The 14,730-nt window shown below is 44.4% G+C and overlaps 1 long non-coding RNA gene across 1 annotated transcript; it reads right to left on the bottom strand.

Annotated features, from left to right (window-relative positions):
* Positions 1-6,625: 6,625 nt before the first annotated feature.
* On the bottom strand, positions 6,626-13,450 carry LOC108527876 (uncharacterized). The gene is made up of 3 exons (XR_001884969.1): positions 13,304-13,450; positions 9,170-9,307; positions 6,626-6,972 (listed from the first exon to the last, which is right to left on the bottom strand). It is a non-coding gene; the product is annotated as an uncharacterized LOC108527876 (long non-coding RNA).
* Positions 13,451-14,730: the final 1,280 nt, after the last annotated feature.

The following is a 14,730-nucleotide window of genomic DNA, read 5'->3' as shown; positions in this document are numbered from 1 at the left end:
TGTTTTTACAGGTGAAAAACAAAACTAAGGGTTAAGAGAATTTAAAGTAACTTGCCCAAGGTCACCCAGCAGGTGAGGAAAGAGGTTATATACAATCTGTGTGGCCCCCCCCAAGCCTGCCAGTGATAGAAATGCCTGCCTCCAACACCTCCCTATCCTCACTTTTAAACTCAGAACCAAATTCAAATCCTGACCACACCATTGACTGACTGTGACTCCAGGTAAGCTACTCAATCTCACTAGCCTCCATTTCCCTACTTGTGAAATGAGAATAAAAGGACCTGTTTGGCAGAGTTATTCTAAGGACTACCGAGCGTTCACCTAAAGCACTTAACACATTGCCTAGCCCACAATAGGTCCTCAACAAATGTCTCATCTCTGTCTTCCTATAAAATTACGGCAGTATCTTCAAAGACCAAAGTAAGCCTTACCAAAGTAAAAGTCCAAGTCCAGGATTCCAGATTTGGAAAACTCCAGGAGTGAAGCTTTTCAAACGTAGTTTTAGTATAAATGAAAAATAATGTTCTCCTTCCTACCACGGGGGTTAGCCATATGGAACTCATTTCCCTGACTGGCGGTGCGGGCTGAAGCCATGAGCAGGTTCAATTCAAGCTGTGATTGTTTGATGGATGACAGAGCTAGAAGGGGGTATTACAGATAAGTAACAACACCTCCTGTTTGTCCTGCACTTTACAGTTTGCAAAAGCTTGCCCACCCATTATCTCGTTTGATCCTCACAGCCACCCTCAGAGGTGGGCAGTGTGGCCAAGGATATTAAGAATGAGGTCATCTCCATTTGACAGATGAAGAAACAGAGGCCCAAAGAGAGAGCATGCCGCACCCATAGGGATGGCCAAGCCTCAAAGAAAACTAGGCCAGCTGACAGTGGCCCAAGGACCCTTTCCAGAAGGACAGAGGGGACTTCCTGCTAATAACAGCAGTAACTAAGACTCATTTGCCAGCAGGGCCAGGACAACAGCAAAATGAGAAAGACACACAAAACACAAAAGTTTTTTTTTTTTTTTTTTTTTCAGACAGAGTTTCTCTCTTGTTGCCCAGGCTGGAGTGCAGTGGTGTGATCTTGGCTCACTGCAACCTCCATCTCCTGGATTCAAGCGATTTTCTTGCCCCTCCCAAGCAGCTGGGGGTACAAGCGTGCATCACCACACCCAGCTAATTTTGTATTTTTAGTAGAGATGGTGTTTCACCATGTTGGCCAGGCTCGAACTCCTGACCTCAGGTGATTCCCCCCACCTCAGCCTCCCAAAGTGCTGGGATTACAGGCATGAGCCACTGCATCCAACCCAGAGCACAAAATTTAGTGAGGCAAGCAAGCACAGGGTGAGTGTCTCCACAGATTTTTGCACCCTAGACCCCTTACCCTAGTCCCAGCCCTGCTTACCAAGCTCTGTTCTAAACACTTTATACATCTTAGCTTATTTAGTCCTCACAACAAACCATAAAGCAGATACCATATCATCACCTCCTATAGACATGGACAACAAAGACACTCCTTTGCAGACGTGGGAAAGAGAGGGGTGATGTAGATTGCTCAAGGTCTTATAAGAAGATTTCACACTCATGCACTAAACTATTCTACCTACCCCGCCACACTCCCACTGACCATGGCTACAGTCGCTAAGGCTCACCATCATGGCCTTTCCAAGAAAGGTCGACGAGTAAAACTGCGGAAGAAAAGAACTGACATTCAATATGTCCCTGAAATATACACAGTTAACTCGTTTGTTATTTGCAGTAGTTATCTTCTATAAAGTTGCTGTGAACACAGAATTTGTGAATGCTGAACCATTGTTCCTAGGGAAAGTGCAGAGGTAGGTTCCTTCAACCTCCGGTTGTTGCATTGTCATCAAGTAATCAGTACATAACTTTGTTTCATGTGTTTCTGTTTAAACACACCTTATTAAACAAATACTGTTGATGCATTTAACATTTAACTCACATCCAATAGCACTGCAAATTATACACAAACAAAGCTTATGTAACACACATTCTCTCCAGAAGGCATATTACAGACTTCTTGCTGTTAGAAACACTAGACAGTACTTTAGTATTACTCTTGAGGCCATCATAAACAGCAACATCGCCAACAAAAAAAGCACAAAAATGCAAACAACATAGCACTAAACAGATCACGAAAAGGCAGGAAATTGCCTTGTTCAACCTCAGATGGAAACATGCATCAAGTAACTCAAATTTATCACCACTGTGTACGCGTCCACAGATGGCTGCAGAAACACCAGGAGCATTGTTTGGGGGTTACAAATAAATTTTAGTAAGTAGGCAAATTTGCAAATAGGAAATCTATGAATAATGAGGATCTGTAGATATGTATATACACACAATCGTTATACCCACTTTATAGAGAAGGACACAGAGGTTCAGAGAGGCCCACTAACCTGCTCACTGCAGTATAGCTCCTAAATGGCAGGATTTGAACCCAGGGTCATTCCTCCCAGATTTCCCTTCTTCAAAGAGGAGTATGTTGGATCTTTTCCATCATTCCCGGTCCTCCTTTTATGAACCCCAAAGAGCTCAGTGTAGTGTCACATAGGATTTGAAAGAATCAGAAGACTCAGGTTTGAGAGCCAGCCTGACCCTCAGTTTTCCCATCAATGGAGATAATAGCTCCTGCCTCACGTGAGGGTTGTCAGGATTCTAATGAACCTGCAAGTGCTTGAAGTGTGAGTTACTGACTTTACTTCCCCTGCAAACAGGCCTTTCCCATTAAAGCTAATGCTTCCATTCCGGTGCTATCCCACTGAGCAGACTGGGATAGATCCAGGCCCTCCCCCAGCTGGAGCTGAGAGTCCTTTCCTGGCAGGCCTGGGGCTGTGAGAGGCACCTGTGAGCACACTCCGGAAAAGGATGCTCGTGCTTTCTCCAGTGGACAGTAATCCCTCACAGACCCTTGCCTTCCTCCAGAGCCAAAACACAGCCCAAGGTTTATTTTTAGAAACACAATTTTTTTCTCCCTTTTCTTTTTCCTTCCAGGGTCTGATAGCACAAAATGGCCCCGTAAGAGGCCCCTGTGCAAGCTGAGCATGTGGAACTGTGGAAAGATTTCACACTTTGAAGTTAGACAGCACTGTGTCCAAACGCCAATGCTGCTAATAAGTGCGTAACCCTCACTCACCTGCTTGGACCCTCGGTTTTCTTATCGCAAAATGCATTGAGTAAAATAGTACCTGCCAATTGAAGGATTGATTGAAGAATTAAATAAGTTAAGGTCCTTTGCACTTTGCTACTCCAAGCATGTCCTGGAACCAGCAGCATAGGCATCACCCTTTAGAAATTCAGAAACTCGGCCGGGCGCGGTGGCTCAAGCCTGTAATCCCAGCACTTTGGGAGGCCGAGACGGACGGATCACGAGGTCAGGAGGGCTAACACGCTGAAACCCCGTCTCTACTAAAAATACAAAAAAACTAGCCGGGCGAGGTGGCGGGCGCCTGTAGTCCCAGCTACTCGGGAGGCTGAGGCAGGAGAATGGCGTAAAACCCGGGAGGCGGAGCTTGCAGTGAGCTGAGATCTGGCCACTGCACTCCAGTCCGGGAGACAGAGCGAGACTCCGCCTCAAAAAAAAAAAAAAGAAATGCAGAAACTCAGGCCCGCCCCAGACCTACTGAATCAGAATCTGTTTTTTAACAAGACCCCAGGTATGTATTAGAGTGTGGGCAGCATTGCCCTGGCACCCTGCCCAGCAGGCAATAGGTGTCAAATAAATACTATTATTGTTATTATGTGGGTCCAATCCTCAAGCTGTTTACAGATAACTAATACAAGCGCAGAGATCATTAATACAGGGCGAGGGGCATTATGGGAAGGTAAGCAAATTGTCTGGGCGTAGAGATGGGAGAATGATTGCAACATTTGGCGACCCAGCTAAAGCATTTGACCTCAACTTTGCTTATTGTTTTTGTTTGGTTTTGCTTTAATAATGTTCCTCCTTTTTTATTAACCTTTATTCTACACTAACTGTGTTCTAAGCTCTGTTCTGGGCCCTGTAGAGAGAAAGCTGAATGAAGCCATGTTTCCTTTACTCAAGTAGTTTACTGTCTAATCAGAGACACATAAACCAATAATCTCAAAAAAAAAATTTTTTTTTTTGAGACAAATTCTCGCTCTGTCACCCAGGCTGGAGTGCAGTGGCGCAATCTCGGCTCACTGCAGCCTCAGCCTCCTGGGCTCAAGCGATTCTTCTCTGAGTAGCTGGGATTACAGGCATCTGCCACCATGCCGAGCTAATTTTTTTATTTTTAGTAGAGACAGGGTTTCACCATGTTGGCCAGGCTGGTCTTGAACTCCTGACCTAGTGATCCACCTGCCTCGGCCTCCCAAAGTGCTGGGATTACAGGCATGAGCCACCGCACCCGGTGAAAATTTTTTATTTAAAAAGTGTTATGATGCAGAGATGGAAGCCAACAGGCCATGGAAGAATAATGAATGGCTGGGAAGCTCAGAGGACAAGATTGCCCCTAGGCCCTCCATCCCAGGGCAGACAAAGATGCTTTGAACATTTTGCTATTTCCTATCATGCCTTCTTTTTCTTCTCTCTCCTCTTTCTCCCTCTCTCTCTCCCCACCTCCCCCCACCTCTCTCTTTCTCTCTCCCTCTCTGTCTCTCTCTCTCTCTTTCTCAGTGTTTTCACATAGTTGGGTCATATTATATAAATCTGCACATTGCCTTTTTGGCTAACATGATTACGTAAGTATTGCCCTATATGTAACTGGGATGGTGAACAAATAGGACTCATAGGATGTGGTGTTTTTATTTTTGTCTCATAATAGCCTTTAAAATACATTGGAAAAAATTGTTCCTCCTCTGCCTCTAGATGAAAACCATGACAGTTCTCATGAATCTTCTGTTCACACGTACGTGATTTAAAAAAAAAAAAAAGCCCTACCTTCTTTTTAAATCAAAGATGTAGTCTCAATTCAACTATTAAAAGTCCCATGGAATAATCAGAGCCCCAATTTTCATTCAAAGGGTCAGCTACTTCCCCTCCCCATAGCTAGGAGTCTGCTGCAAGCCAGAAGTTTTCTTTGCAGGGGAGTAGGTTGAGGAAAGGTATGGTGCTTCTTCCCTCCTTCTCCACTTGATACTTCCACACTTCCTCACTCTTCTTACTAATTGTCCCTCTTCCTCTTCGCTCCCCAGGGATGGAGAGAGGAAAGAGAGGTAAAGTGAGAGAGGCAGGGAAGTTCTTAATGGACTGGTACTGTCGTAAGACAGCTTTATCACACTCTCAGTTCAGCTGTGTTTAAAGCTCATTCTGTGAACCCAGTCTCCTGGCTTCTCTAAGCCCCACACCTGCAGTTCCCTTGATGCACTGCTCCTGCAGCCCCAAGGAACCCAGAAACTCACCTCTCGCCTCTTTCTACAGAATCTGTTTCTCCCTCTACCACTCACACTAGCTCCCTCTCACACATGGCCCATGCTCAGTCCATGTGAAACACTCGGGCATTCTTTGTTCCAACAAACTCTGGGAATGTAGTTATTTTATAACGGAGGCAAAGAGTCAGTAGCTATCAGACACCAAGGTAAATTGTAAGGCGGAACACCCTGGAGGTCTCTCCATGGTTATAATTTTAATGAGTAGGTGTATGTGTGCCTCCCAAAATGTATTCTCTTTTTCTTCCATGGTTACGGTACCCAAATGTTTAGTTGGGAACATTGTTGTAATTATGTTTTACCACTGAAATATAAACAAAGTGTTGTATGTGGAATTCTAAGATATCCCCTTAAAGTGACAGCATACATACATCATCCTGTTGCTTGAAATGTGGATGTGATGGATGGCTGGTGCTCCAGCACCCATCCTGAGCCATGAAGACTGAGCCTCACTCTAAGGATGGGGAGTGGAAAGCTGGAAAGAGGCTGACTACTGAGCCATCTCACCAAGTGTGGACTGCCTCCCTCCAGACTTCACTTATTCAGATAAATAAGTTTCAATCTGGCTTAAATCACTATTTTAGGTATTTCTTAGCTAAGCCTAATCCTAACAGACTATGTAATAGTCCATTATATGGCTAAGGTTTACTAGATCATAATTCTAATGTTATTCTTTAAGATGGTTTCCAATTTTTACTATTAGGAGTGCAGTGGTGAGATCTCAGCTCACTGCAACCTCCACTTCCTGGATTCAAGCAATTCTCCTGCCTCATCCTCCCAAGTAGCTGGGTTACAGGCACCTGCCACCACGCCTGGCTAATTTTTTTGTATTTTTAATAGAGACGAGGTCCTGCCATGTTGGCGAGACTGGTTTTGAACTCCTAACCTCAAGTGATCCTCCTGCCTTGGCCTCCCAAAGTGCTAGGATTATAGGCACGAGCCACTGTGTCCAGCCTCTGGTTATTTTCTAAGGTGGAAAATAAAGATCTTCATATAGATATAGCTTCATGTTGCTTTCCTAAATTTATACTCTTTTATGTTTCCAGATGCAGCAGGGTGTAGGTCCCATCATTCACATTTTTAACCTGCACCCAGACTTTAGAACACAACCCACTGTATTTGTCAGCTTTTGTTTCCATAATGCTGCATAACAAACACCCCAAAACTCAATAGCTTTCGACAACGAGAATTTATTCTCACAATTACAGATCTGCAGATCAACGATGGTTCAGTCAATTCAGGCTAGGCTTGACTGGGAAGCTCCACTTCAGCCTGCTGGACAGCTAAATGTAGCGGCAAACTGTGGTCAAGTCTGCTCCACATGTATTTATTCCAGGGCTCAGGCTGAAGGGGCAGCAGCTACCCAAAAGCATATGCTCTTCTTGTGGTGGATCAATCACTGGAGCCCAAGAGCCAATCTGTTGGGCTTGGCTGGAAGATTTCATAAACTCTCACAGCCCCTGATAAGGGGATATAAATGATCCAGGGCCTGACAGTGCTATTCAGAGAAGCCTCAACAGCAAATTCCACGTGTAAAGGCAGGAAGAAAGCGGCAAGTTTTCCCTAGAAATTTTCGAAGAATAGAGTGTGTTAATTTGCCTAATTAAGCAAGATTTGGGTTCAACAAGCAACACTGATCAAGCAGCTATGTCTTTGCTAGTTGTTTTCAGAAATATCATATCAATCCTCAAACAGATCTGTTGACAAGCATTAAGTTTACAGAGGCTTAAAACAAATAGAGACAAGAAGAGATGGTTTAGAATTACGAACCCACCCCCTAGTCAGTGGTAAGGATCTGATGTTTGTCACATAGGAAGAAGGGTTTGAGTGTGTCCCAACCTGTGGGCAAGCAGAGGGCAGAGGTTAAGGCCAGTGGCACTTACATCAGACTTCCTGGATTCAAATCCTAAGTTTGCCATTTTCTTTTTTCTTTTTTTTTTTTTTTTTTTTTTTTTGAGATGGAGTGTTGCTCAGCTGCCCGGGCTGGAGTGCAGTGGCGTGATCTCGGCTCACTGCAACCACCGACCACCTCACGGGTTCAAGCGACTCCCCCGTCTCAGCCTCCTGAGTCGCTGGGATTACAGGCACCCGCCATAATGCCCAGCTAATTTTTGTATTTTAGTAGAGATGAGGTTTCACCATGTTGGCCAGGCTGGTCTTGAACTCCTCCCTCAGCCTCCCAAAGCTCTAGGATTACAGGCATGAGCCACCACACCTGGCAAGTTTGCCATTTTCTAACTGTACAAGGTATTTATTTTTTCTGTGACCCAGTTTCCCCATTGATAAAAGGAGGCCATGATAGCATATATTTCGTAAGGTTGTTGACAAGGTTTAGTGAAATAATGCACCTGAATTTCTTAAAACAGCACCAGGCACAAAGAAAGTGCTTAATAAATGTTAGTGTTATGCCAGGGCAGCAACATTTAACTTCCATCAAAACTCAGATTGACCAAGAGCATGTGGCCCCTTTGTTCTGTCTATAACCTTTTTCCTAACTAGTAGATTTCCTCTATTTTTTTCCAATGTTTATGAATTTCAAAGAAGGAAGTATAGAATAGTTGTTTTAGTTTACATTTGAGTGGATAATTAATGAGGTTAATTCTTTTCTCATATATTCACTAGTTAGAATATTTTTAGAAGCATTTCAGTATGTCTAATCTTTGTCTTCTAACCCATTTGATTTTTAGAAATAGCCAAAAGCCATTCAAAAGGACAACCTGATTGTTTTAATATCTAATAAGGTTTGAACCTTCATATTGCACGATAATTTAAATGGTCCCTTCAAAGAATGGTCTCCTCTAAGGGGAAATAAAGGCTTAGTTTCTCAAACGCATCAGTCTTCTAGCTCCCCTCCAAGATGACATCTGCACATGAAGAGGGAGAGGTCGAGCTTGAACACCTTCGCAGCAGGCAAAAGGTCAGATTCCTCTTACTCTTCTAGGCAGGATTAGGTGGAGGTCCCTGATCCACCTGCGTGCATCTTACCCTACTGGCATTCACAGCTGAAGTCTGTGTCTGTAGAAGAGTAACTTACAGCCTAGGCTTTCCTAAGCTGATCAGAGCCCAGAGGACTGCCTTGCTAGCTCTCACTCTCTGCAGCTCTTTGGACTCATCTATTGGGTCTAGACTCCTTCCCATTTGCTGTGACTCCAACTGGCCTGGCCCAGGTGGTCCACTGGGCAGCCCTTGCTACAGAGTACCTTGACCTTGCCCAACCATGGTGACTCCCATTGGTAATACTCCCCAGCCAAAATCCCACCATTTTCTGGGTCCATCTGTGCCTCATTGGAAATAAGAATGGCTCAGGAAAACTAAGTGTCAAGGCCTCCCTCCGCCACATCATACCACACTGCCATGTGGATGTGGTTACACCCCAGGATGACAGTCTATTCCACAGAGTCTCAAGCAGGGAGAGGGACAAAAGCTTTCTCTGCCCTTGATGATATCCCCACCTATCCAATAGGCCTCTCTACTTTCTGGGCCAAAGCTGGGAGAATACATGATCTAAACTGATTCTCTCACCTTCTTCTTGCTCCTTTCTCTCTATCTCTTTCTCTCTATCACAAAGGGCCCCAAAATGACAGATTTTCCCTGCATCATGCCCTCTATACTGCAGTTTCTTAGAGATACCCTAATAAAGGATGTGGGTATTTTCTCCGCACTTGGGGGGAACTCCATAAACTGGTTCAATCAGGCTGCATTGTTGAAAAGCCAAGGGGGAGGATTGAAGCAATTTCGAAACGGTTTTTCAAGACAACACCTGGCTTGCAAGGTTATTTTCTTGCTGAATAATTCTATTCGACATGCCAAAAGAGAAATAATAACTTGTTCTTTCTTTTTGCATTCCTTTTGTTATAAATCACAGTCTTCTTCCCGGATGATGGATGCCTCAAGACACCTAGAGCAAAGGTCGAGAAAGGAAGGAAGCAAAATAGAAAAGCACATTAATAGTTTTCAAAACATTACCTCCATTAAGCCATTATGATTGGTTGCAATTATAATCGTCCTTCCCTTTTTCTCCTAATTGGGCTTAGAGTTTCTCAACTATATGTTATGTATAGGAATTAGTGTGAACAATGTGGGCCTTGTTGGAATCCTCATTCCAATAGACCAACTGTAAAAAGACACTTTTTAGGCAATAAAGGAAACTTGGTATTAGATGATATCAATAAAGTATTAATTTGTTAAATGTGATGACACTATGCTTAGGTTAAAACCCTTCACTTTTTAAAAAGTAGACTTAAATATTTAGGGCATAATGACATGATGGCTACAATTTGTTTTAAAATATTACAAGAAAATAAAAGCTGGGGAGGCTATTCGATGGATGAACCAAGTGCAGGAAAATGCTGATGGTTGTAGAAATTGAATGAAGGCCACAGAAGAATTTTATCATACACAATTTATTTCTCAGCTGGGCATGGTGGCTCTTGCCTATAATCCCAACACTTTAGGAGGATGAGGTGGGAGGATCATTTGAGCCCAGGAATTCCAGACCAGCCTCGACCACATAGCAATATCTTATCTCTACAAAAAATAAAAATAAAAATTAGCCAAGTGTAGTGGCAGGGGCCTGTGGTCACTAGCAAAGTGTAGCCCAAGTTCCTCCTGAAAGCTCACGCCACTGCCAGATGCTGGTTTGCTCCAAGTCCACCACAGCTGATCCAGATGCCATCCCCTACCCTGGGACCCTCAGCTAAAATAATGTCCCCAGGTCCCAGGAGGCTGGCGGCACAAATGAGGTCACATTAATAATTCAGATGTTACTGGTTCAGAGCCCTCACATGCTGATAAAGGAATTTGGCCTTCCTCAAAGTCTCGCCTGGTTTTTCTGAGACATCTCAGACTCACAAACACTACATTCTGTGCTACCCTCAGTGATATCCTCAGCTTACAGGCTTCTCAAGGAGGGCTCCTCCTGGCTGCCATCCCCATAGTGAGAACAGTGCTTCCCTCCCACAGCTCCCTGAGCATCACCCACCAAATTCACTGAACTCTCTTCAGTCCTCACTGCAGCCCTCCACTCATTCCGTATTCCATGGATAACTGGGGAAAGGGCCTTCACCCCCAAAGCTGTATTTTACCTTGTTGGCTGAGCTCCAAAAAAGCCCTACTTAGAACCCAAATTTCACCAAGGTCTTTGTAAAAAACACAGCTTTAGCATCTTTAGCGGTTTTGATCAACTTCTCCCTCCCACGCTCTCTTCCTCCCTCATCTCGGTCTCTTATGAACAAAACCTCCATAGCAGCTCCCTTACCCCACAAACACATCAGGAACCAGGAGCCAGAGGCTGAGCAGGCCTGATTATGTTCTCAGGCTCTGTTGGGCTCGGCTAGACCCATCTATGATAACAGGTGTTTGATAAATAGTAGTGATTTTTCAATGTCAGACTCCAAGCAGGATAATTTTCTGATAACATGCCATGTAACACCCATCTGCAAATTAGTAACACTATCCCTGCTAACATACAAAGAAGCTGGTGCACAGAGAAGTTTGGGGATAAACCCAAAGTCACGTGGTCAGAAAGTAAAGCACTGAGATGCAAGCCCAATTGTTTCCTCTCGCATTTCAAAACCCATGCCCCTTCCAGCTTACCTCTCCTATCCATTCCAAGGGTGTCTCCTCAGCCCCCATTATGTGTCCTGAAGCCAGGGTGGGGCTGGGATGGGCAGGGAGCACCAAAACTCAGGCCAGACAGGGAGGCTGGGTTTACAGCATCCTCCCAGCCTGGCCTGAGTTTCTATCTGATGTTTCAGTCCCGATTGTCACACAGAATGTCCTTGCAACTGTGGGAATCTGGGGAGTAGGAGCCAGTGGGAGGGCACACTTCTTGAATTAGTTTCTTGAGAAATTCAAAATAGCCCCTCTCCCTAGAGACTGAGTTAGCCTTTGCGTTTCAAGACTCCAAGGGGTTCCAGAGAAGGCACTTGTCCCTTTAGGGTATGCGGAGTAAGATTTTGATGTGCAAGGTTTATTTTAGTCAAGGAAAGGAAAGGGAAGCGGGAAGCGAGAGAGTCATATGAAACCTAATAAGGCTGGATTTCTTTGTGTGGGGAGAATATTTTGGACTCTTGCCATCTCCTGCGGCACCAGATAGGCATCCCTATCAAGTAGCTTTGTCGGTGTAAGGAAGTGAAAGCAGAAATAGCCTCTCTCTAACCCAGGACTGCAAGTTTGAGGGCGCACCCAGGGTATCAGCAGAGTCAGCCTTGCAGGAAGGCTGAGCTTGAATTTGTTCAATCATCTGACATTCGTGGCACATATACAAGGCATTTTGATATTATCATGAGTGGTATTACCATAATCATATCACTATACAGGACATGATTACCCCAACTTCAAAAATCTTAAAAAAAAAAAAAAACAGAGCTTTGGAAAGATTAAGTGCCAAGGGCACACAGTCATTAAACATCAAAATCATGGTCCCAACCAGTTCTTTCTGGCTCTAAATCCAGCATCTCTCCACCACCTAGGGCCCCGATCTCAGGGAGTCTCATACTAGAGGAGACTCAGACCCATAAATGGAAACGTGTCATACCATGTGATAAGTAGGACAATGAAGCAGAGAGTTTCAGAGCATGGACTTTAAACTTAGACAGACCTAGAGGCACTACACAGCTCTGTAACCTACTAGCTGTGTGGTGCATTATTTAGACTCTCTACGTTTTCTGATCTGCAACATACAAATATGAAGTCCTACTTAATTCATAAGGTTAGGTGAGAATTAAAATGTGAAAATCACTTAGCCCACTGCCTGCATAGAGTAGCAGCTCGATAAGTGAGAGCTGCTGCATCACCGTTGAAATGGCCACATGCAGAGAGGGGGTATAAGAGAGACTTTCTGAACCCAAAGCCAGACTCAGCAGGAAGCATTTCTGTGCAACTGGAGTCCCAATGCGAAGGACATCCCCCATGCAGGAGTGAGTGGAGGTATATAAACACCTGAGGCAAAGGGTAACTGCTGCTCTATCTTCCACCTCTAGGAGCCTAAACCTAACCAGGGGCTCAGAACTGAGCAGTAGGAAGGGTGGAGTGAGGTTTCCCATCATGGAGACCTTCTCGATGTACTCTCACACCCAGGTGGATCAGGGTTTTGCCCTCCTTCCCTCCATTCCTAGCTATGTGGCCTTGGGAGGGAGCTTAGCCTCTCTGAGACTTCGTTTCCTCATCTTTAAATTGTGAAGGATAATGTCTATCTCATTATTAAAAGAAATCATGTGTACAAACCACCTAGCAGAGTGCCACATAGGAAGTGCTGGAGAGATTACAGTTATGTTCACTCCCCAACTTCATGTCCTCTAAGCAAGCTAAGAAAGTAGAAAGTCTTTCAATGGCCTCCACGGCTTTGTGTGCACATGCACACACACACACACACACACACACGCACACACACACATGAATAGAGAAAGAGAAGAAAGAATCGGGTTTAAAACTATCTCAGCAAATGTTTAAGTTCTGCAAGGCACTGGAAAAATTACAGCTCTGAAAAGGTTATTTGCTTAAGACCAGACCAGGTCTATCTCCCATTTCACAGCCCAGCACTGTGAGAAGCATTGCTATGCAAAACCTCTACCTGGCCTCCTACCCCCATCCAAGTCCCACCTCAGCCCCACCAAAAGAAAACTTCTCCTCGGGGCCTTGGACTGTCTAAGTTGGAGAGCTCTGAAAAAAAGAAAAAATGCTTCTGCCTTAGCCAGTTAAAGCACTTCCTATGCAAGTTTCCTTTCTAATCTCTGGGAGAGTCTGAGTTCTACAGCAGTCATGCTTTGATGAGAGCCTAAGGATGAGGAGGTCAAGAAGAGGGTTCAGGGTATCAGATAAAAGGGGCACCTGGAGGCAACTTAATCAGCCAGGAACCATCTAGCAGCTTGAATAAAAGCCTTCCCACACTTACCTAACATCAACCGATGGGGTGGCTTCCTTTCTCTTCCTTGTGGGTTATGGGGAACAGTAAGAGTTGGCTTGTGGCCAGGCGCAGTGGCTCACGCCTGTAATCACAGCACTTTGGGAGGCCGAGGTGGGCAGATAGCCTCAGGTCAGGAGATCGAGACAATCCTGGCCACCATGATGAAACCCCGTCTCTACTAAAAAAAACAAAAATTAGCTGGATGTGGTGGTGCATAACTGTAATCCCAGCTACTGGGAGGCTAAGGTACAAGAATCACTTGAACCCAGGAGGCGGAGGTTGCAGTAAGCTGAGATCACACGACTGCACTCCAGCCTGGCAACAGAGCAAGCTTCCATCTCAAAAAAAAGAGTGGGTTTGTGTTGCCCTGGCATGTTCCCACCTATTGCCTTTGAGCTAGTCACTACGGTCCCTGCCTTACAGATGAAGATACTCAGTTCAGAAGGGAAACCACTTACCCCTGACTACATAAATAGTGAGAAACATACCATCATAGACTCAAATCTCCTGATTCCTAATCCAGGACTCTTGTACAAGAGTGTTTCCTTTATAATGTTATAAAAATATCAGAGAGCCTGGCATAAATTAAGAGCTAAATAAGATGTAGCTGAGGACTGTTAACTATCGTGTTTACTCAGGACAACAATTCAAGGAGGGAATTATTATTATCTCCATTTGTGGATAAGGAAACTGAGGCCCAGAGGGCCAGGGGTGAGCAAACTGGCCCATGGCCTGTTTCATAAACAAAGTTTTATTGGAACACAGCCATGTTCATTCATTGACATGTTGTTGATGGCTGCTTTTGCACTACAACAGCAGAGGTGTGTAGTTGCAACAGAGAATGCACTCCTAAATAGACTAAAGTTTTGGAGATAGAGTCTTTACAGAGGTAATTAAGTTAAAATCAGGTCATCAGCATGGACCCTAATCCAAAATGACCAATGACCTTATAAGAAAGGGGGAATGAGGACACATACACATACAGACAATGTAAAGACACAGGGAGAAGATTAGCCACCTATAAGCCAAGGAGAAAGGCCTCAGAAGGAACCAACCTTGCTGACATCTTGATCTTGGACTTCCAGCCTCCAGAGCTCTGCGGAAAAAAATTTCATTGTTTAAGCCACCCAGTCTACAGGACTTGATTACAGCAGCCCTAGCAAACTCATACCATTACCTATTCAATGCCAGACACTGTTCTAGATGTTAGGGAGAGAACAGGGTCTTATTAGGTATTAATATCATCATCTAAGCATTTGGCTTGTTTCAAGAAATTAAATCCTCGTGGAATGCCTATTAGCTGAGTACTCTTTTATTTCACATTTTATAGATGAGGCATTTGAAGCCCGGAGAGGATATGCACTTACCCAAGATCACACAGCTATCTAAGACAACACTCAGCTTCCAGGAAGGTT

Source organism: Rhinopithecus bieti, unplaced genomic scaffold, assembly GCF_001698545.2.
Source record: "Rhinopithecus bieti isolate Rb0 unplaced genomic scaffold, ASM169854v2 scaffold_4916, whole genome shotgun sequence".
Lineage (NCBI taxonomy): Eukaryota > Metazoa > Chordata > Mammalia > Primates > Cercopithecidae > Rhinopithecus > Rhinopithecus bieti.
This window is presented reverse-complemented; position numbering and strand designations above follow the sequence as displayed.